We start from the raw sequence: 22778 nt of genomic DNA, 5'->3' as shown, positions 1-22778 counted from the left end.
CACATAATATTTTTTCTTAATTTAAATAAAAAAAACGAGTCTTCGTGACCTTGCTGCAGATATTTAAATGTTGTCATTAAATCCTGTATTAATAATACTGGCCAAAAAATCCCTAAAGGTTTATGTCTTAAATCTTTTATTTTTTCTAGGAATTAAAGAAGACAAACGAGCATCCAGCAAAAGACGCTTGTGCCTAAAGTCTTTTGTTCAACACTCAAATGTAATAACAATAATAAACACATCGACTTAACTCGCATGCACGCACACTCTCACATAGACCAGTTGAGAAAAAACAAAAATAAAATCAACAAAATTGAGATAACTTCATATGACTCTCTTATAGGGTTTCTCTTAATCGCACATCAATAAATGAGAGAATTCATGCTTTTGCACTAATGAGTATTATAAATCTCTTTTAAATGATTACTGAGAAGTCTCTTCGTATCTTGATTTAAAGTCATGATTGCAAACAAAAAAAAATCCCACAAATAATAAACTTGTAAATTAATTTAATAGTTTCTCTTGGTTAATATTTTGTTTTACAATTTTCATCAAGGTCATATTGTGAGCAAAAGAAATTCCACTCCACACTTCAAGTGTGGAATTTTTGATGATGGGTCTTTTTACATCGGATATTTCCGTAATATGTATAGCACACCAGAGCGGACACACGCTCTGCATTCTAAATCAGTTTGCACTCTACATGTTTGCCATCATCAGGTCTTTATTTATTGCCCACTAATAAACACGTTTGTCAAGTTCTACGCTGTGGTTTGAAATTTATTTTCAGCTGTTGTTGCTGTTTTATTTTTTATTTTTGCAATTGAATTTAACCTTGATAATGATTTTGTGTGAGTTTATTTTTTTAAGTTATTATAAATTTCGTTGTTGTTGGGTTTCTGTAATTTTATAAAAAAAAAACATTGTTGCTGTAATTATAGTTTGATTTTTCAAATGAATAAAACTTGAAGATGGAGAAAAGGAGAAAGCTGAAATATTTTTGAACCGAATCGCAAAATAAAAATGAAAGTTTTATAATAGAACGTTATGACTGGTGTTTATATAATAACTTATACGAACGTGCAACACGATTTTGGGGGTTGGAAAGCCCTTGACGAGTATATGGAGAATCCAGAAGGACGAATTCACCATAGGTCAAGTTTTTCAGTTGAGGCAGGATGATTTTTTTACTGGCAACACTATAGTTAGATAACATGTCTTTAGACAAATTGAATGAGAAATATGTTGTCCATCTAAATGTTTTGAATCGTAAACTTAATACCACAAGACGAGATTTTTTGACGTCCAAATATTGTATAAAAAGTTCGCTTATAAGGTTTTAGATCGGGTTCCCAACGGCGGGAAATTGAAATTCGTATATGTTAATCGTCCGTTTCCATTTTTACCCGATCAATCATCCCAGAGAAAACTGTGGAATCTGAAGAATTAGTTCAGTAACGTAGTATGAGATCTTATAAAAGAGCCGTTTGACCAATAAAAAAATATTTTAATATAATCCACAATTTGTGCGGATTTTTCTGCCAAGAAGTCGAGGATTAGCTGATGAAAGCAATTAAAAATTTTTCTGTTGGTGTTGCCGACAGATTTAATCTATGATTTAAGGAGGTCGACCGAATTACACACAGGTTTTATTATTCGCTTTATGTTTTTTCTCCATCTTTGGAGAGGTTTCGGATGAGATTGCCCTATAGACCACATCTTCGGACTAAAACTAGGGTTGGTAAAAAATATTTCCATATGCTAATTTGGGATTAACTCAAACATTCCATTAGCTTGGCATTGGATTAATAAATTTTCAAAATGTTAACATTTTAGGGAAGAGGTACACCTACGGGTCTTCGAACTTGATCTATGTAAGATAAACCTATTACGATGTACACAGTTCCGATGAAATTGAATATTCCATTCGCTTCATATGAGACTTCAACATTTTGAAAATATTCACACTTTGTGGGGGAGGTACTAGAAGAAGTAGATCGATAAGTCTCATCTCCCAACATTATACAGGCATGGTTAAAATATTAGATTGGGGAAAAATAAACCCATTATGAAAATGTCGTTAAAATTGGATAAATGATCGAAGTTGACTGGCATGTTAGCAGTCGTAACATCGCCCAGGAGCTAAAAATCGACCATAAAACTATTTTAAACCATTTACACAAAGCTGGATTCAAACAGAAACTCGATGTTTGGGTGCCACACAAATTAACAGAAAAATAAGATGGATTGAATTTCCATCTGCAAAGCCTTGGCCAAAAGGAATGAGATAGACCCATTTCTTAAAGGGATGGTGATAATAACGATAACACCTCAAACGGTGGCCAAATCTGGGCTGACGGCCAGGAAGGTTCTGCTATACATTTGGTCAGACTGGAAGGGGATTATTTATTATGAGTTGCTTCTATATGACCAAACACTAAATTCTGATCTCTACTGTCAAAAACTGGACTGTTTGAAGATAGCAATTGACCAGAAACGGCAAGAATTGGCCATCAGGAGAGGTGTCGTGTTCCACCAGGACAACGCTAGGTCACACACATGTACAGTGACTCGCAAGAAACTTCGGGAGCTTGGTTGGGAAGTTTCAATGCATCCGTCATACATTCAGGACTTGGCTTCAAGCGATTATCATCTTTTTCTTGCATTGCAAAATTATTTTCATGATAAAAAATTGGTATCTAAGGAAGATTATGAAATTCGACTGTTAGAATTTTTTGCAAATAGAGAGCAGGACTTCTATGAGAGAGGCATTACGAAGTTAGCTTTAAAATGGCAAAAAAAAATACAACAAAACGGGGGATATTTGGCCCAAATCGGACATTCCGAAGCGTGTTTAATAAAGTCCTATAGTTCATATAAAAATAATGAATTTATTTTTCCCCAACCTAATATTAGGTTGTGCAAAGTTTATTTCATATCAGAAAGTCTGTTCGAATGATTTTATAAAATTAATGTTCAGAAAAATTTTGACCATTTTGTGTGGGGGAGTGTACCAAGAGTCGCATCTTCCAACTTGAATTAATTTTGAAAGAAATATTTGGCATCAAATCGGACATTACACAACAATGTTATTGGAATAACAAATTTTTAAAATTTTTACCCATTGTAGGGAGGTACAAGAAGAAGTAAACTACCCTTCCAACAATATACAGGTGTGGTTAAAATATTAGGTTGTGCGAAAATTCGTTTGAATCGGATGCTCTGTTTGCATGACATTATAGAATGCATTTTAAGCACAATTTTAATCATTTTGTGAGAGAGGTGCCAGAAGGAGTAGACCGATTTCTCCATAATCCAACATAATTTGAGTTTGAAATATTACGATGCACCAATGGGTCCTATCTTCGGACTTGATCTAGGTTTGGTAAAGATAATAGGCGGTGTAAAGTTTGGTTCAAATCAAATAGTCCATTGGTATGATATTATAAAATTAATTTGCATCGAAATTTTGACCATTTTGTGATAGAAGTACCAAAAAGAGTGGGCCTATATTCCACATCTTCGAATTTGATTTGAATTTGAAAGAAATATAACGATGTGTAAAATTTGAATGAAATCGGTCACTCCCTTCGAGAGTTATGACGGACGGTCATTTATAAATCGACTCCAAATTGGCTGAAACGGATTTGGTCCAAGGAAACATGGGGTCAAGAAAGAATATTTGGATGAAGTACATTTGTGCCGTATTAAAGTGTATATATCCCCATTAGACATAAGGCGAATGGTCCAATGTTCAATATTTGGCCACTTTTTAGGTTGGGCCCCATATAGTGATCCCATTCGGCGGACAATCTGCATACCAAAACCAATCAATATTGACTTATATTTCGGGGTAGGTTCCATGTAATTTGGTATTTTAAAAATTTTCGATATTGGTACCAATAGAACGGTACCTCCTCAAATTGCGGTATTTTGTGGAATTTGGGCACCTTTTTTGACCAAAATGGCTGCAGTTTAGTTTTTGAATACCCGTTGGATTTCGTGCCCATATAACTGTGTCCCCAATTTCATTAGGAGCAGAGCCACCATCGAATTTACATATTCAAATGTTACCATTTCATGATGAAGGGTATAAAAAGTTCAGCCCGGGCGAACATAGCAACTTTTTATTTGTTTCTTTTTTCTAATTTTTAAGAATAGGATATGGATACTACATAAGTAACCCATTATCGAAATTCGAGCAAGCAAAAAGCCGTATGCGTTAAGTTAATACAAATATTGAGCGTCCTAAGCCTTGATCGAGTCCAAAGATGCAGCTTAACGGTCTACTTTTTCGATATATTTCCACGTAAGTTCAACATTCTGAATACTTATACATGTGATATGATGCACATAGAGTATTCAGTCAAATCTCGGTGAAATCGAAGACATGGTCTATTGATCCCCTCTGCACTCAAACATGGAATTTTGCATAATACACGCAATCTCAAAAAACCCAACCTCATTTTTTAAAAAGTAAGAACTAAAAAACGCGCGTAAAAATAACACGTTGGAGATGTAGAAGCTTCTCAACAATAACTCTTGGGGCTTCGCAGCCCCAGGCGCCACATTTTTGTTTTATGACGTAGCCACAAAGTCAAAAAATTTACTCATCAGTAACAGTAATTTTTCGATGGAATTCCGGATAATCAGATTGCATTTCAAGGAACCAATCAGTAAAGATACGACGTTGTTGACCTGTCGACCTATCTACTTGAGTTCTTGTGTAAAGAGAACAGTTTCCATAACGCACTGGGCTACAGTAGCAATGTTCTCAGAGGTTCTTTAGCGAATGCATATCACACATTTTTTACGTTACAATCAAACTGATGTTTTTTTCAAACTCTAAATCTTGAATGTAATATTTCATTCAAAGAACACAAACTTGCCGAATAATTCTATATAATAAGAGTCTGAAATCTTCAGACGTCTGCGTTATATGAATACTCATTCGCAAACAATTAACTTATATTTTTTTCTGTCTATCATTTACATCATACAATAATTAATAACATAATATTTCTACTGTAGCCGGTTATACGAAATTAAAAGTATACAAACAATGAATTTACAAAAAAGTAAAATTTGAAAGTAAAATTTTACCTTTTAGAATTTCACATTGAACAACATTTTTTTAGAACAAAATAAAAATTTTAATACGATAATTATATGCAGTAATCATTTAATTTTTATAAATTATGATTTAATAACAATTTCCGTTATCTTTGCATATCTAATTGAATGTAAACATTATGTGTGTGTGTGTTTTTTTTCTACTTTCATTTTCAATATCAACTTTTCATTATCAATTAGTTATTTATAGCATTGATATTGGCTTTTTTCCTAATCGATTACTCACATTTCCAATCAAATGGGATATGGGCGGACTGGCGGACGGATAGAAAGACAGACAGTTAGGCACGTGTTTAAAATTTCAATACGTTAATGCGTTAATTCTCTATTAATTGTCATTCAATCCGACATTAAGATCATTGATCTGTGAAGTTCGTTTGTGGTTGTGGAGGAAAGCCAGTTCAGATAGCTAATCATATATGCAAGTTTTGTTATTCAATGTAAGTTATTGTGTATGTTATTCAAAAAATATATATATTTATATGTAGATGTATATAAATAAAATATAAAGTTTTAATTAATTTAGTTAGAATCTTTGGTTAATTTGTATTTTATATATTTTTTATTATTGCTATTTTTAGTTTTATTATTAACATATTTGTAAACAAAAAACCAGTGAGCGGAGCAGTATAGTCGGACGGGGCCGACCATATGATACCCTACACAACTTCCACGAAAATCTAACTTTCGCGATATTTTTACCCTCTTGACCGACTAGAGGTCAACAAATATTACTAATACTCACTACAGCACTTCTAATTACTTGTTCAGATTCCTTTCAGCGTGGGTAGTGTTATGATGTTCGCCTTTTAATGTGGCCTATAGATCGACTAGAAAAAAAATAATAAGTTTTCGGTCTACTTTATCCCAATATTGTTATCTGATCATCACCAAAAATTATAGGCCATATCCCCTTCTCCATGTAAAACTTCGAGCTGTTTGGGCAATAGTTGAGGCCTCTGGGTAATATTTCGCGATAGTTGCACCCTCTTGACCGATTAGAGGCCAACAAATATTACTAATATTCAGTACAACCCTTCTAATTACTTTTCCTGATTCCCTTCGCCATGGGTTGTGTTGTGATGTTCGGCTTATAATAGTGGTCTATAGATCGACTCAAAAAAAAAAAATAAATAAATAAACAAATAAATGAATAAATAAAAAATATACACAAAAAATTAAGTATTCGGTCCACTTCATCCCAAAATTAGTATCTGATCATCATCGAACATCATGGAAAATTTCCGCCCTCTAGTATGGTAATGGGTTACTAAATACTATCTGAATACGTAAGCACCTGTAAATATTATCTGAGTACATAGACCATATAAATGGTATCAATTTAAAGGTCAACCACTCCTCTTGGATATGTTATCAACTTCTCCGGTTCTTGTTCTTCAGGGGTAAATATATACGCTATAGAATACAAATTTTGTAATTTTTCACAGGGTCCATTTGACCCGTTAAATATTGACCAATCTTTGTTTGGGCCATAATTGCGGCCTCAGAAGCGACCAGAAAAACCGACAAAAATAAAGTTTTTGGTCCATTTCACCCCTAAATATTAACCGATCTTTTCCAAAAACAATAGGGGTCTTCATTGGCCAGAACCCATCCTACATGCAAAATTTCGTGAAGATTGGTCCATAACTGTGGCCTGTATCGTGTTTACAAATTATAATGGACAGACGAACGGACGGAGACACATGTCTAGATCGACTCAGCTAGTCGAGATATGACGATCGGTATACTTAAAGGTGGGTCTAGGACCAATATTTCGCGGCGTTACAAACTCTTGGGGCTGCACAAAGCTATAATACCCTGACAACATAGTTGTGTAGGGTATAATTAACCATTTATATGGTGTCTAAAATCTAAGTCTAAAATTTTAAAATATAACTAATTGGATTGAAAAACGTTCCCAAAATCCCTAATGTTCCGAATATAAAGCCTGCCTCGAAAAATATATCTATACTGATGTAGACACAATGAAAACACAAATACTTAATTACAGCCAATTTGAAAAAAGTGCCGTTATATGCGGGCTACCCTTAAAAGTGCACTACTATTGATAGGAAGATTTGCTACAAATTACCACCAATTCGATTGGAAACTTGCTTAAAATTCCCAAAAAATTTGTGGATACCATTATATGGCATCCATTCAGCAATGTATGGGCAAAATTTCAAATTAAATCGACATCGAATATTACTCGGAAGTTTTTTTCGTTCGTTGTTTTATCTAAATGAAATACGAAAGACACTAAGTCTGACCAGTTGACGGGAAGCGAGCGATCAATTGAGTTTAGAATTGACACATGCTCTAAATCTGATCAGATTTTTATATTGCTCTCATATGTAATTATACCCTCAGCCTTATTGCAAAAATGTGCCTCTTAGAAATATTGGTTTTAGGCCTCATTTTTCTTTGGACCAAATTCGTTTCAGACCATTTGGAGTCGATTTACAAAATACACGATAGCTCTCGAAGGAAGTACATCGTAATATTTCTACCGAAGATAATTCAAGTTCGAAGATGGGGAATATAGGTCCACTCTTTCCGGTACCACTCCCACAAAATGGTCAAAATTGTCAAAAAAAAAATAATTATCCGATTTGAAACAAACTTTGCAAAACCTATTATCTTTACCAAGTAGGAAGATGGTCCCCTTGGTCCAATCTTTCTGGTACCTCCCCCACAAAGGGTCAACATTTTAAACATTTATAAATCCGATTTGACTCAAACATTGCACATCATAAGATTTCTTTCAAACTCATATCAAGTTCAAAAATGGGAAGAATCGGTCCACTTCTTCTGGTATCACCCACAAAATGGTCAAAATTGTGCTGAAATTGAATTTTATAATATCATGCGAATTTTATAATATTATACCTGTATATAGTTGGGATATGGGACTTATCGGTCCACTCCTTCTAGTACCTCCCTCACAAAGGGTTAACATTTTTAAAACTTGAAAATCTCATATGAACAAACGAACAAATTTTCTCATCGTTATATAATATTTTCATCTAGCCTAGATCAAATCCGTAGATGGGACCCATCGATCCGCTCCTTGGAATGTTTGAAATGTCCGATTTTGATGCCAAATCTGCATATCGCAATATTTCCTTCAACATTAATTCAAGTTGGAAGATGGAACCCACTGGTCCACTCCTTGTGGTACCTCCCACAAAAAAAATTGTAAAAATTTTACGGAAAATTCACTTCATAATATAATGCGAACCGACTATCCAATTTGAACTAACCACAAAGGGTAAATCTCATAATAGATTAAGCTCACATAGATCAAGATTAAAGATGGGACCCATCAGCCCACACCTTCTAGTACTTTCCCGACAAAGTGTCAAACCTTTTGAAAATATATCGAGAAAATGGAGTGACTGATTGGACCGAAACTTTTCAAATCATAAAAAATTTTCCAAACAAATTCTAAAATGAGGTCTATACGTCAACCTCATCTGGAATCTCTCCAAAGATGGTCAACTCATTGAAAAAACGTATACCTACATATAAAGCGAAAAATAAAACCTGTGTTTTATTTCGCAGACCACCACAAACCATAGGCTGAAGGTATATATCTATCGGTAACACTTTGAGGGGGCTCTAAGAGATTGTAAAGTCGCTAAATATTAATCCTAGACCCACCTTTTAGTACACCGATCGTCATATCTCGACTAGCTGAGTCGAACTAGACATGTCTTAAGGGGTGCAATGAACCGAATACTTCATTTTTGTCAGATTTTCTAGACGCCTCTATTATATGCATAACATCACATATTTTACACGGTGAAGAAAGAACAAGAAAAACGTGAGCGTGAGCAAATCGAGATGTACAGGAGTCAGAATGAAGTCCGGAAATTTTACCAACGAGTAAAACACCAAACCGAAGGCTTTGGTGCAGGCACATCCTCCTGTAGAGATGAAGAAGGAAACCTTGTGACAGATACAGACAGAGTGTTGAGAATCTGGAAGGAGCATTTTGAAAAGCTTTTAGTATCAAATAGTGTCGATGAAGAAGATACCCAGAACCAATAAGTGATGATGGTATAGAGTGTATACCACCTAGCCAAGATGAGGTAATAAAAGCAATTAATCGGCTCAAGAACAACAAAGCAGCAGGAGCCGATCGGTTACCAGCCGAACTATTCAAGACTGGTGGCCAAATGCTGGTCAGGAGCATGCACCAGCTGATTAGCATAATTTGGCTAGATGAATGCATGCCCAATGATTGGAACCTCAGCATCCTGTGTCCCGTGCACAAAAAAGGAGACAAGACGATATGTGCCAACTATAGAGGAATAAGTCTCCTTCCCATCGAATATAAAGTGCTATCCAGTGAGCTGTATGAACGATTGAAGCCAATGGTCAATTACATCATTGGACCATACCAATGCGGCTTCAGACCTGGCAAATCGACCATTGACCAGATTTTCGCTCTGCGCCAAATCCTGGAAAAGACCGACGAAAAACACATCGACACATACCACCTATTTGTCGGCTATAAAGCCGCATTCGACAGCCCTATCCGTTCAGAGGTGTTTAAAGCCATGTCTGCGTTCGGCATTCCTGCAAAATTAATATGGCTATGCAGGATAACTTTGAGTGGCACAAGGTCAGCAGTTAAAGTAGGAAAGGACCTATCGGAGCCCTTCAATACCGAACGAGGATTCAGACAAGGTTGTCACCTTGTTTGTCGTGTGATCTTTTTAACATCCTACTGGAAAAGGTCATACAAGACGCAAAGGTGAACAGAAATGGCACTCTGTACACCAAACAACACATGTTACTCGCCTACGCCAATGACATCGATATAATGGGTCGAACATTGCGAGCGGTAACAGCCACCTTTGAACGAATAGAGGAGGAGTCTGCCAAAGTGGGACGGCGGTAAATTGCGAAAAGACCAAGCAGATGGTATCAACGCGCAAGACGTCCAGTAGACTCGAACCAACTGTGGAACTTGAGAACTACAGCTTCGAGGTAGTTAAAGACTTTATACCTTGGTACCGCCATAAATAAAACGAATGACATCAGTTTTGAAATTCGGAGAGTTTGGTCTGGCGGGCCACCTACCGCCAGACTCACACTTTACAAGACGCTGATACTACCCATGCTATTATATGGATCAGAAGCATGGGTACTTGCGCAAGCAGATGAGGCAGCTCTTGGGGTGTTTGAAAGAAAAATTCTCCGAAAGATCTACGGGCCGATCTGCGTCGACGGTGAATATCGGCGTCGAATGAACCACGAGCTTTACAATTTATACGCGGACATCGACATAGTCAGTCGTATTGAGCTGCAGCGACTACGGTGGCTAGGCCATGTTGTGCGGATAAATGAAAATGCCCCAGCTCAAAAGGCATATAAAAATGAGCCTACTGATGGTTCCCGTAGAAGGGGAAGGCCACGAATTAGATGGAAAGACCAAGTAGAAAACAACATCTTGGAACGTGGTCTTCCAAATTGGTGGACTTGCGCACAAGACCGACGCGCTTGGAAATCTTTTCGTGGTAGTTGTGTCGGGTGTTTTAAAATCAACAATGACAATTTATCTACTTAAAATAGTGGAAAATATTCTAGAAGTTTAGATATACCTCCAACGGTGATATAGGATCTGAACCATATACAATAAGTTTAAACATCGTAATAGTGAATGATATGAATTCGATACAATTCAAATCTGATTATTTTTTATTATTATATTTTTAATATATTTTACAAATAAAATCATCTATTTGACATTCTGTCCACCCAATATATACAAACATACATATATATATTTATAATCTATATCAATCAAAATATAATTTCAATTCAAATTGTGTTCTCTCACATCATCAGTGCCCGCGTGAATATATCACGCAACCGTCCGTTGAGAACTCGAATTTCTAATTTGTATTCCTATAATTGTCGGCTGACATCATAGAATTGATTAAATTATAAACAAAAGTAAATATTGTAAAATACAAACAATTAAACTCGTATATGACTTGATTGTCATATAAGTCGTATTCTTGACTAATTGTTTGTAATTTTTATAACATTTAAATAATAGTTTATAAATAATTGTTTACAATAGGCGAAACTATTTAACGACGTCAAAAAGTTCATTTATATGGGCAACAGTTTAATTGATCTCAATAGATATTAAAAAGAAACATTTAGAAGAGGGAAAATATCAATCGAAGCTAATCGTTTTTTGAAGTATTATATACTCATATTTTTCTCCATTTTTGTATGTCGGATTGTGTGTTCATGTTAAATTTTACAGTAGCCAATAAATTGCACATGGCATTATCAACTTCTATGCCCATAAGGGCATATCCTACTAAATTTACCTATTAACAAGCATTCTTAGCCATACTTACGAAGCTATGACATATTTCATAAAATTTTACGACAGAATAATGCCAATCATCTTATTCGTTTTTAATATTTTTTAATTGCAAATCAATTGTCATCTTTATACAATTAAATCATAAATTAGTATTTAATAAAAAGGGGGATTTTTCTTCGCAATTCTCTCTATTCAACAATATTTGTATATTTAGTCAAATATAAACGAAGAATATATGTACGCTATATGCTAGAAAAATAATCAAAAACACACCTTTGTGGTTAATTTACATTAATAATTTAAATCGCACACACACACTCGCACACACAGTTGTGACGTCAACATTAATTAGAAACAAATGGTAGCCACTTTGCGGTAACCTCCTTCTACTAAAATGAACTGACATATCAATTGGTTACTTTACTAGAGGCATATGCGGTCTATATGGCTCGTGACTTTAACAATTCAATGTAAATTATTCAACTTTGTAAAATTTAATTAATTTATCATGTTTGGAGATTGTGTGACGATGATAATGTCATGTGCAGAGAAAAAAATATGAATTGAAATATTGGTAGCGACATAATTTACAAAGCACAAAAAGTCATTTTTATTTAGCGCCACAAGACAAATTATTGATGTTGGCAGGTTTGTGCCTTAAGTCTTTTGTTTAGTATTTATTTGCTTTAATTTTAGTTTATTATTATTTATTTTTTTACGTTCATCCTATAAAAATATATGTTTGCATGTTTGTTTCTTAAGTCTTTTGTTTTATATTTTATAAGCAACCGCAAGTTGTTATTAAATGTTTGGCGTACAAATAATATGTTAGTAAACTGTATTAGTCACGAACATCGAATGCCCGTCAACATGATTAAAGGCAACGTTGTGTCAAATAATTTTTAAACATTATTTGATCAAATGATTCATCTCTATTCGTCTTTCTTGAACTTCCAATTCTATGAATTGAATTACCAGATAAAATTATTATCACAAAAATAAAAAAAAAACATTCAGGATTTCTTTTGAAAATTCTTTTTTGAATTGTGCGTGTCAATGATTAAGTAGTAACGGACGGAGCCAATTATATGATACTCCTCACCACAAGATGTGTGTGTGTACGAGACTCAATATCCTGTCGGTAGAACAGATATAGCATCTTTAGAGGATCATTGACTTACAATCAAACGAAATAAAATATGTTGTCTGCATAGAAGATATATGAGCCAATTTTATTCAATACGTACTATGCTATAATCTATACTATATTTTACCTCAGCTTTGGTGTACCATTTGTATGAATTCGAACAAAATTATATATGAGAACTTTTTGTAAATCTGAGTTGATTTGAAGCAAACTTGACGAACGAAATTATATAGGAGTTATATCAACATCTGAACATATTTCAACAAAAGTCAATACACGTCTTTCCAGTCTCAATTTGGTATGATGTGAACATTTTCGTCGCAATAGCAGAAGCGCTGGTTATTACAATAAAATTGGATGCAAATTTATATGTGAGCTATGTCTACGGCTCAACAACAAACGGGAGCCATATCAAAATCTGACCCAATTTATTTAATAAACATAGTTCTAGACTCAATTCAATACGTTATGCAAAATTTCGTTAAAATCGAAAAAGAACCTTATGAGTTTTCGATACTATATATGGGACCTGTATCTAAATCTGAACCTATTTCCAATAACTGCAAACGAGTTCTTCCTTGAGTCAAATAAGTGAGATGTACGAAATAGCTTCCGATTCGAATCACAAATGGGTAATTTTAGTTATTATAAATTCTAAAGGCATCAAAGTTACACTGGCCGACTTTCTTCTTTTCCTGCCGATTTAAAATTTCAACAATTTGCAATCGGCTGACAAATGAGCATACATTTGTTTCCGTTTTTATATTTTTTGACTTACTGTCAAATGTCTACAAACACATACAGTACTCCGATAAAACAGCTAATTACCAGTGATGGTGAAAATAATTTATCACGGAACATTATATTGGAAAAATATTCCATAAATAAATCTATGATTCTGGAATTATAAGTTGGTTTTTTGCAACTATATGAGTAGTCACAGTAGTCATCAGTTCGTACTGATCAACAAATTATAATATTAGTTAAAAATTCCCATTTAAGGGTTATAGTTGGATATAACCTAAAGAACGGAGTCTGGACATGCTGTGGTAGCAGGTCTACATGCCCGTATACCATCAGAAAGCCCTTTTATTTCAGAAAAAATCGGAAAGCCAAATTGGCTTTCTTAAAAGCTCATATCAGTTGGAATCCGACACAGTGGAGAAATATTGTGTTCTCGCTTGAATTAAATTTGAATATTAAATTTGAAAAAGTTACCGTGAGAATGAATGGCTCAAGTCACCCTTCACTTTGTGTATATATTCGTAACACACATTCTAAGTCGATTTATGCATGTCCGTCCGTCCGTCTGTCTGTCCATGTTAAATTGTGAACAATGTTCAGGTCGTATTTATGATCCGAATTGGATGATATTTGGCATACGTCACATATTTGGCCCAAAGACGAAATCTATTGAAATTGGGAAAAATCGGTTCAGATTTAGATATAGCTCCCATATATATTTTCGTCCGGTTTGAGGTAAATGGTGCACCAAAGTCCCCAAATATCTTTCGATTTGCACGAAATTTGGCACAGAGTACTGAATTAAGCCTAGAATGATGTGTGCTAAGTTTCGTAAAAATCGGTTCAGATTTAGATATAGATATATATTTTCTTCCGATTTAAGGTAAACGGTGCACCAAAGTCCATAAGTATATATCGATTTGCACGAAATTTGGCACAGCGTACTGATTTAAGCCTATAATGATGTGTGCTAAGCTTCGTAAAAATCGGTTCAAATGTAGATATAGCTCCCATATTTATTTTCGTCCGGGTCAATTTAGTGTTCCATAGAATATTTTTTATTACAAAATATATTTTCCGTTTATATTTTTTGTTTTGTTTTTTGAAATAAATAAATTACATATTTATTTCTAAAACAAAAATTTCACAATAAGTTTATTTTTAAACCGGTGAGCAGAGCAGTATAGTCGGACGGGGCCGACCATACGAAACTTTAACTTTCTGCAGATGTTTATTCCAAGCCTGGGCAATATTTCGTGATATTTGTACCCCTATGCCCGATTAGAGATCGATTCCAAAAAACCCTCGAAGAACAACTTCTCGGTTCTATGTCCTTCAGGGGTAAATATGTACGCCCCAGAATACATATTTTGTAATTTTTCACACAAAAGTCAGGGCCTATTTAACTCACTAGATATTGACAGACCTTTATCAAAACAGGCACGTTTATTCTTTTGTCCGATCCCCTTCTTCATGTAAAATTTGTCATAATTGCGGCCTCTGGAGCGACCAGAAAACCGGACAAAATTAAAGTTCTTGGTCTATTTCATTCCCTGAATATTAACCGATCTTTATCAAAAACAATAGGGGTCTTCATTGGCCAAAAACCATCCTACATGAAAAATTTCGATTCGAAGATTGGTCCAAAACTGTGGCCTGTATCGTGTTTGCAAATTATAATAAACAGACGGACGGACGAACACACATGTCTAAATCGATTCAGCTAGTCAAGATATGACGATCGGTATACTTAAAGGTGGGCCTTGGACCAATATTTCGCGGCGTTTCAAACTCATGGGGCTGCACCTGACAACATGGTTGTGTAGGGTATAAAAATGGAAAATATTTTGAAAATTTTAATTTTTTGACACCCACAAATATTTCTAATATCATACTAGAGACAATGATAAACGTGGCAAAAATAACAAAACATTTGAGGTAGCGATATATGGGATCTACCTCAAAACATGGGCCCAATTGATATCTAATTTTTTTCTAATGGGATTTTTCACAAGAAATGGAATGAGAAAAACTCACATTACACTAAAATTTAATACCTTTGCAAAATAAAATAGCTCATTTTGTGTAAATCCGAATATTCTAACAAAAAACCAGTAAGGAAAGTAGTAAAGTCGGACAGGGCCGACTATATGATACCCTTCATCACTTTGGGTATATCCAAAAGATGAAATCCTAACAGACGTCGCATTTTTGAAGGACCGTTAATATGAAATTAAACAAGTCAATCTGCAACTTATACTAAATTTTGGTCAGATATAGAGTTGCTTCTTACAATGGGACAAAATTATGTAAATAAATTTAAAGCAAAATATCGAAATCTAAACCGATTTCATCGAAACTTGCCACATGTTAGGTTACACTTATTTCAGTGTATGTGTGTGTGTTTTTTTTTTTTTTGCATTCGGCTACATTTTGAGTTTTTCATTTACTTATAAATCCAAATTTCGTGCAAATAGAAGGATATATAGGGACTTTGGTGCACCATTTACATAAAATATATATGGGAGCTATATCTAAATCTGAACCGATTTTCACGAAATTTAAATCACATCTTTCTAGACTCAATTCAGTACGCTATGCCAAATTTCGTGCAGATCGAAGGATATATAGGGACTTTGGTGCACTATTTACCTAAAATCGGACGAAAATATATATGGGAGCTATAGCTAAATCAGAACCGATTTTCACGAAATTTTACACACATCTTTCTAGACTTAATTCAGTACCCTATGCCAAATTTCGTGCAAATCGAAGGATATATAGGGACTTTGGTGCACTATTTACCTAAAATCGGACGAAAATATATATGGCAGCTATATCTAAATCAGAACCGATTTGTCCCAATTTCAATAGGGTCCGTCCTTGGGCCAAATAAGTGAACTGTGCCAAATTTCATACAAATCGGATCACAAATGCGACCTGTACTTTGTTAACAAAATACATGGACGGACGGACGGACATGCATAAATCGACTTAAAAAGTGATGCTATGCATATTCTCAAAAGGAACCATATGTCTATCTCGTTTCCTTTTGCCTGTTACAAGCATATGCACAAAGCCATAATACCCTGTACCACAAGGTAGTGAAGGGTATAACAATAATTACATTATCTGTAACACTTTCCCAAAAAATATCTAAAATTTTGGAAAATTTATGTATCTTCGTCTTAAGTTGCTTGTTTCCTGACCAAAAAATAGGTCTTGGACAGTAAAATCAAATTCTGAATCACCGTGCGGCACATAACTTCATTATTGACTGTTCGACCTTGTGTGTGTATACCAACATAGTAGCAACCTTCATTTTTTTCAAGGATCCTTTCTTTTGCAAAATAGACAAATCAAGTGTGCTTTACTCAACAAATTTGTTCATACATATATTTGTATGCAAAACTATCCACAAAATCAAATCAATTTTAAAATAAAAAATCGAATGAAATTAAATAACAAGAAAACAAATTTTAAAAATTCGATTGATCTTTTGTTTTATCAAATTGAAACACAAAACAATAATAAAATGGTTCAGCACTTAATTGGGATTCAACCGGTTTGTTTAATATTTTTTTTTTTCAAATTAATTAATTGAAATGAGTTAATTTTATTACCGATGGCATAATGAAGTAATCAAAGCTTATTTAATAAGGTATTTTTTATATAATACCCGTATATTTAAAAAACAACAATTTAGGAGACAATTAAAAAAAATATTAAAAATGGTTTTTTATTCCAATTAAGTTTCGATTTATTTAATTTGTGTATAAATAATAAAAAAAAATATTTCCTATATTTTTGAAAATTATTTCGTAGTTTTTTTATATATATATTTTAATATAAAAAATTGGAATTAATATTTTTTTTATTTTTAGTTTAATTTTTTTAATTTCTACTACATTTTGATATTTTATCATTACCTTGTCTGAAACTACGTTGGGATAATACCGGTGTTGTTATGCATGCCAGAACAATTAGCGCCGCAGTATAGCAGCCGTTGAATGCTCTCATGATGATGTAGACTCTGTTTTCCTTATTTGTTTATTGTTTTTATTTCTATTTCCCAAAATTTGCTTCGTTAGGGAGGAATCTTAAATTGAATTTTTATTGACTTCTAGATGTAGAAGTGTTAATTAGCACAAAAACCACAACACAAACACACTGTTATTATCATTCCTTAATTTTAGAAAAAAATTCTCATAAAACCGGTATTTTAAATTATTGCCTTGTTTAAAAAATCATTAAATCTTTTCTTATTTTATTTAATTTTATTCTAATTTTTTTTCATTTGTATTAACAACAGAAAAACAATTTGAAATATTTTAATACAAAATTTCAAAATTGTTTCAATTTTCTCACGTTTAATTTTTTTCACTCAATTTGGCCTATTGTTTTGCCGTCGTAACTTAGCTTGTGTTCGAGTACGCGTTTATTTTGAAACTGATTTTGAGTTTCTTAAGTCGGATCTAGAAGAAGCGTTACTCGTGCTAACGTGTTTTATAGGTTTGTGATTTTGTTCAGTTTTTTTTTTTTTTTTTTTTTTTTTTTTTTTTTTTGTTTTTGTTTTTTTTTCTTTCGTCTCATGTCTCTGGCCAGTGAACAGGTTGTTATTTCGTATTAAAAGCAACAACAACGACGACGACGGAGACGCTCTTAATATCTACTATCTACACCGGTAGCAGTTAATAACGACAAACAGAGCTACAATTATTGGCCGGGGACCTGTTCGGGGTTACCCATCCACCTCTTCTATTCTCCCAATCAATGAAAGTTAACATTTCTCATGAATATCTAGTATATGAAATTGTAGTGATTTTGTTGTTGTTGTTGCTGCTGTTGTGGAAGGCATATACTAGATAACTTCTTGCTAATAAGAATTTTGCGTACAGTACACAAAATTTGATTTTCGACAAGACCAATTGAACTTAATTTTATACTAGACCACATGAAGATTTTTTTTTTTTTGGTATTGCAAAAAGGATCACCTTCAGATTCGCAATTCACACATATGTTCTCTAAACACTCAAAAAATAATTTTAGAATACTGGTAAGATTATTTTTTGATGACGCCTTATATCTCCTAGATCATATCATACCTTCGTGGGCCTCTACAGTTTTGGGAAAATAAATTGATCGCAGCCGGAGCTGCATTTTGGGTAGCTAGAACTCCAGTCGTTTTTTATACACATAAGGTGGAGTGTATATTAAATTTGTCATTCCGTTTGTAACACCTCGAAATATTCACCGGGTACCCAATAAAGAATATATATTCTTGATCAGATCTTTTTTCGGTACTTGTTTCTACCTAATTGGCTGTAATTTGCTATTTTGAGTTGTGGTATGGTAGAAAATGTTCCTACGAAAAATTGTCTATATTAGACCACCTTCAGGGGAAGCCTCCATATAACGCTACATGACAAAGATCGGTATTTTGGGAAACTTCAGCAAGTGTTTCAGCCAATTTCGGAACAATTTAAAAATTATCAACATTGTCCCAAGTTTTCGGGTTGCTCCCATATAAAGATAGCTCCCGATTCACAAAAAGGCTGGACATTGGAACATGAAAACCTACCCTTCACCATGGGTGGACATTCAAAATACATACGTAAAGTCAATCGGAACATTTGGTAATTATTTAGTAGGAAGATTTGACCTCCAATAAAAAAAAAACTAAAATATCACAGCCAATTCGGTTGAGAAATGCCCTCAAGCTATCGAAATTTGGGAGGTTATAGGGCGCATGCCCTGAAATGTAAGTGAATAATGATCGTTTATATTATAGCTCGATGTGGTAGGGCTAATTTGGTGAAGTGAACTCACACTTATTTAAATAACGAAATTTAGGGATACCATTATATATATCTTTTTTCAATACCAAACTTTGTAGGAGTATTGACAATTTATATGCAAAATTTTAATGCTCAACAAACGGACAATTTGGCTGCACGAATTTATTTTTAGCTTGAAACTGGACAAGGACCAAAAAAGCTGGACAATCCAGTTGAGTCCAGCTAGGTTAGCAACCCTACATCCATATAATGTTACACCCATTATTTGGTATGTTGGTGATTTAAGTTACGTTTTCGAAACGAATTGACTCTATTCTTATGTTTCAGGTTCTCCTAGTAAATATGATCAATATTGGGATTCCCCTATAAAACGCTACATTCCAAATTTCGGTATTTGGGGAGCTTGAACAAGTGCATCAGCTGAGGTAGCTGTAATTTTATATTTTGGATTCTCATTGAGTAGAGAACTATCAATATTGGCCCAAGTTTATTGGTAGTTTTGGGGATGTTTAGGCACTTTTTTCAAACGAATTCGCTCTAATTTGATTTGTCAAATTTGTATGGGGTGTGAAATCTTCCTACCTGAAATCATCATTGCCAATTTTTGTTAGAAAATTTCCATTAAATTTTCGGCTTTAGCCGCATTTTCCAACCGATGAGGCGGTGTATATTCGTCATAGTTTTGTTATAACCTCACCTACATGTTGCCCTTCCTTTTCAATTAAAATTCGAATTCCTGGTGAATAAAAAATTAAAATTAAACCAGTGAGCGGAGCAGTATAGTCGGACGGGGCCGACCATATGATACCCTACACAACTGCCACGGAACTCTAACACTCTGCAGATCTATATCTATTTGCACCCTCTTAACCGATTAGAGGTCAATAGCTCCTATTTCTTGCCATGACATCTTTTTCGAATTATGTTTTATATCATAATATCCAATTTTTTCATTTTACACAGAAAGGTCTTGATTGACTTGACCCGCTGAATAGTGACAAAAGCCCATCAATTTAGTTGGCCAGATTAATTCTCCAGTGTGACATTCTGCTTATAATTGTGGCATATAGATCGACATGATCATCACAGCAAATTATAGCGTTGTCCTTGACCATAACCGGAATCTCATGGAAACTTTAAAAGCGATCAGAGCTATATTTCCGCCTTCTAGTGTGGTAATGGGTTACTAAATAATATATCAGTACGTAAGCACCTGTAAATATTTAAATGTAGCTCCCACATTCGAGTAAATACGACAGTATAATTGGTATCAATTTAAAGGTCAACCACTCCTCTTGGATATACTATCAACTTCTCGGGTCTATGTTCTTCAGGGGTAAATATATATGACATAAAATACACATTTTCACACAAAAGTCAGGGCCCATTTGACCCGCTAAATATTGACCGATCTTTATCAAAACATGCATGCTTATTCTCTGGCCCGATCCCCTTCTCTGGAGCGACCAGAAAAACCGACAAAAATAAAGTTTTTGGTCCATTTCATCCCCTAAATATTAACCGATCTTTTCCAAAAACAATAGGGGGTTCATTGGCCAGAACCCATCCTACATTCAAAAATGAAGATTGGTCCATAACAATGGTCTGTATCGTGTTTACAAATTATAATGGACAGACGGACGGACGGACACACATGTCTAGATCGACTCAGCTAGTCGAGATATGACGATCGGTATACTTAAAGGTGGGTCTAGGACCAATAGAATGTCTGTAATTTGAAATACTATTTTTTTCGGAGCATGAACAACTGACTATCACATAACACGATAATAGGGACCCCATATAAATGTTCCGACTTAAAGAATTTTGAATGCACCCAAGTGAAAGTACCCCACCCATTATCGATTTCAAATTTCGTCGACTTTTAACCTGCGGGAAATAAATTGACACACGTTTGTTGTTGTTGTCTTGTTGTTTGTTTTTTTTTTTCTTTGAATTGTTTCTTTTCGACGGTTGGCATGATTGCCTATCACTGGAACATCCGAATCTCAAAATTCCAAAGCAATTAGACAGACTACATATCTGGCTCTGGTAGGAAGTAGGATTATTGAATTCGCTCGAAAATTAACAAAATGGTGGAAAATAGGAAAATAATTTTTTGGGAAAATCACCTATTTTCGGTCAAAAAGGTAAGGTCTTAACTGATTATAATTATGCTAGTCCATACGATTTCTCATGGTATAATAATAGAAGGTAACAGCAAGTGTTGTTGTACAAAAAAAAAAGATACAACAACCACATTGAAATTTGTTGTTGTAAGTTCTACTAGTGTCAACTCATTTGACAGAAAAATGTAAACAAACAAACAAATTATCATCAAATTATTTTTATTTTGAAAATGAAATATTTTCGAATCCTCAAAGTAAAAATTGAAAAACATGAATGAAAATCTATCAAATTTATATTTCTATCGCTTCCACATCTTTCCTATAATTGAGCCATCGCCATACATATGTGTAACACATATGAAAATGCTGGGAATAGCGAGTTATTCCTTGAAGAAAGATTTGCTTCCTCAAACTTTCCCAGCAGGCAGATTGAGTAAATTGAATACAGGAGCACATTTAATAAAGAACAATTTCAAATTGTATGCGTTCCCAATTTTCCTGTTGGGTGATTTTTAAAAACATAATTTGTCAAATTCATATTGACACTAGTATTACGTTGGAATCAAATCAGCTGGGATTTGCTGTTACCTTTTATATTTGTACCATGACGATTTCTATGTAGGTCCACAATAAGGTATTAATATTTGAATTGGATTAATATTTTTGTAGTTGTCGTAAAAATCGTAAAAAACGGTTCTAGAAAATTGTCATTTTTGTGAGACATTCTTGGGAAGTTATAGCTTTAAATTAAATAAAAATTATTATTTTTTTTAACCGAAAATGGTGTTCCTTATTCTTAACGACGTTTTTAAGTGTTTGTCATTCTATTTCCAACACATTGAAATGATTTTCCTAGATCCTATTGTTGAAATCGCGATATTTAAGATAGAGTTTTGAAAATTTTCACATAGATTTTTACTACTGCTATAATTGGCTATAATTTGGCATTTGGGGGGAGTTTTGGTGGGTGAAAAGCATATTCCCAAAAATATAAGTTGGTAATATCAGGCATTTTAGATTACAGATAATTGGTGTATGGCTATGACATTGAGGCCAAAGAACAATCATCTCAATGAAAACGTCCATAAAACTTCCAGATCGAAAAAACACATAAATTTCGTAGTCTATACCACAAAGTCCGTTTCAGAAGTGTTTCGAGGATTCGAAAAACTCTAGCATAATATATATATGGGCCATATTGCCAATTTTTTAATATTCCATTTTCAAAAAATCAGCTTTTTTGTTTTTGTGGCACATCAATGATTTTTGGTACAGATATAGAGAAAAATGTTCTGACTCCGAAACCGTTCGCGATCAAATTTTTGGTCGATGCGCGCAAAAGTTATCGACGTTTTAATTTTGGGCATAAGAAAAAAATCTTAAAATTACGCCATTAATTATATTGACCAAAAACGTTGATATATATCTTGCTCCGTAAAATAATAATATGAATATATTATAATAATCGC

The sequence above is a fragment of the Musca vetustissima genome, unplaced genomic scaffold (genome assembly GCF_032173495.1).
Source record: "Musca vetustissima isolate MV318-11 ecotype Yass unplaced genomic scaffold, APGP_CSIRO_Mvet_v1 utg22240, whole genome shotgun sequence".
Lineage (NCBI taxonomy): Eukaryota > Metazoa > Arthropoda > Insecta > Diptera > Muscidae > Musca > Musca vetustissima.
The sequence above is the reverse complement of the archived record's forward strand: the minus strand, read 5'-3'. Positions refer to the sequence as shown.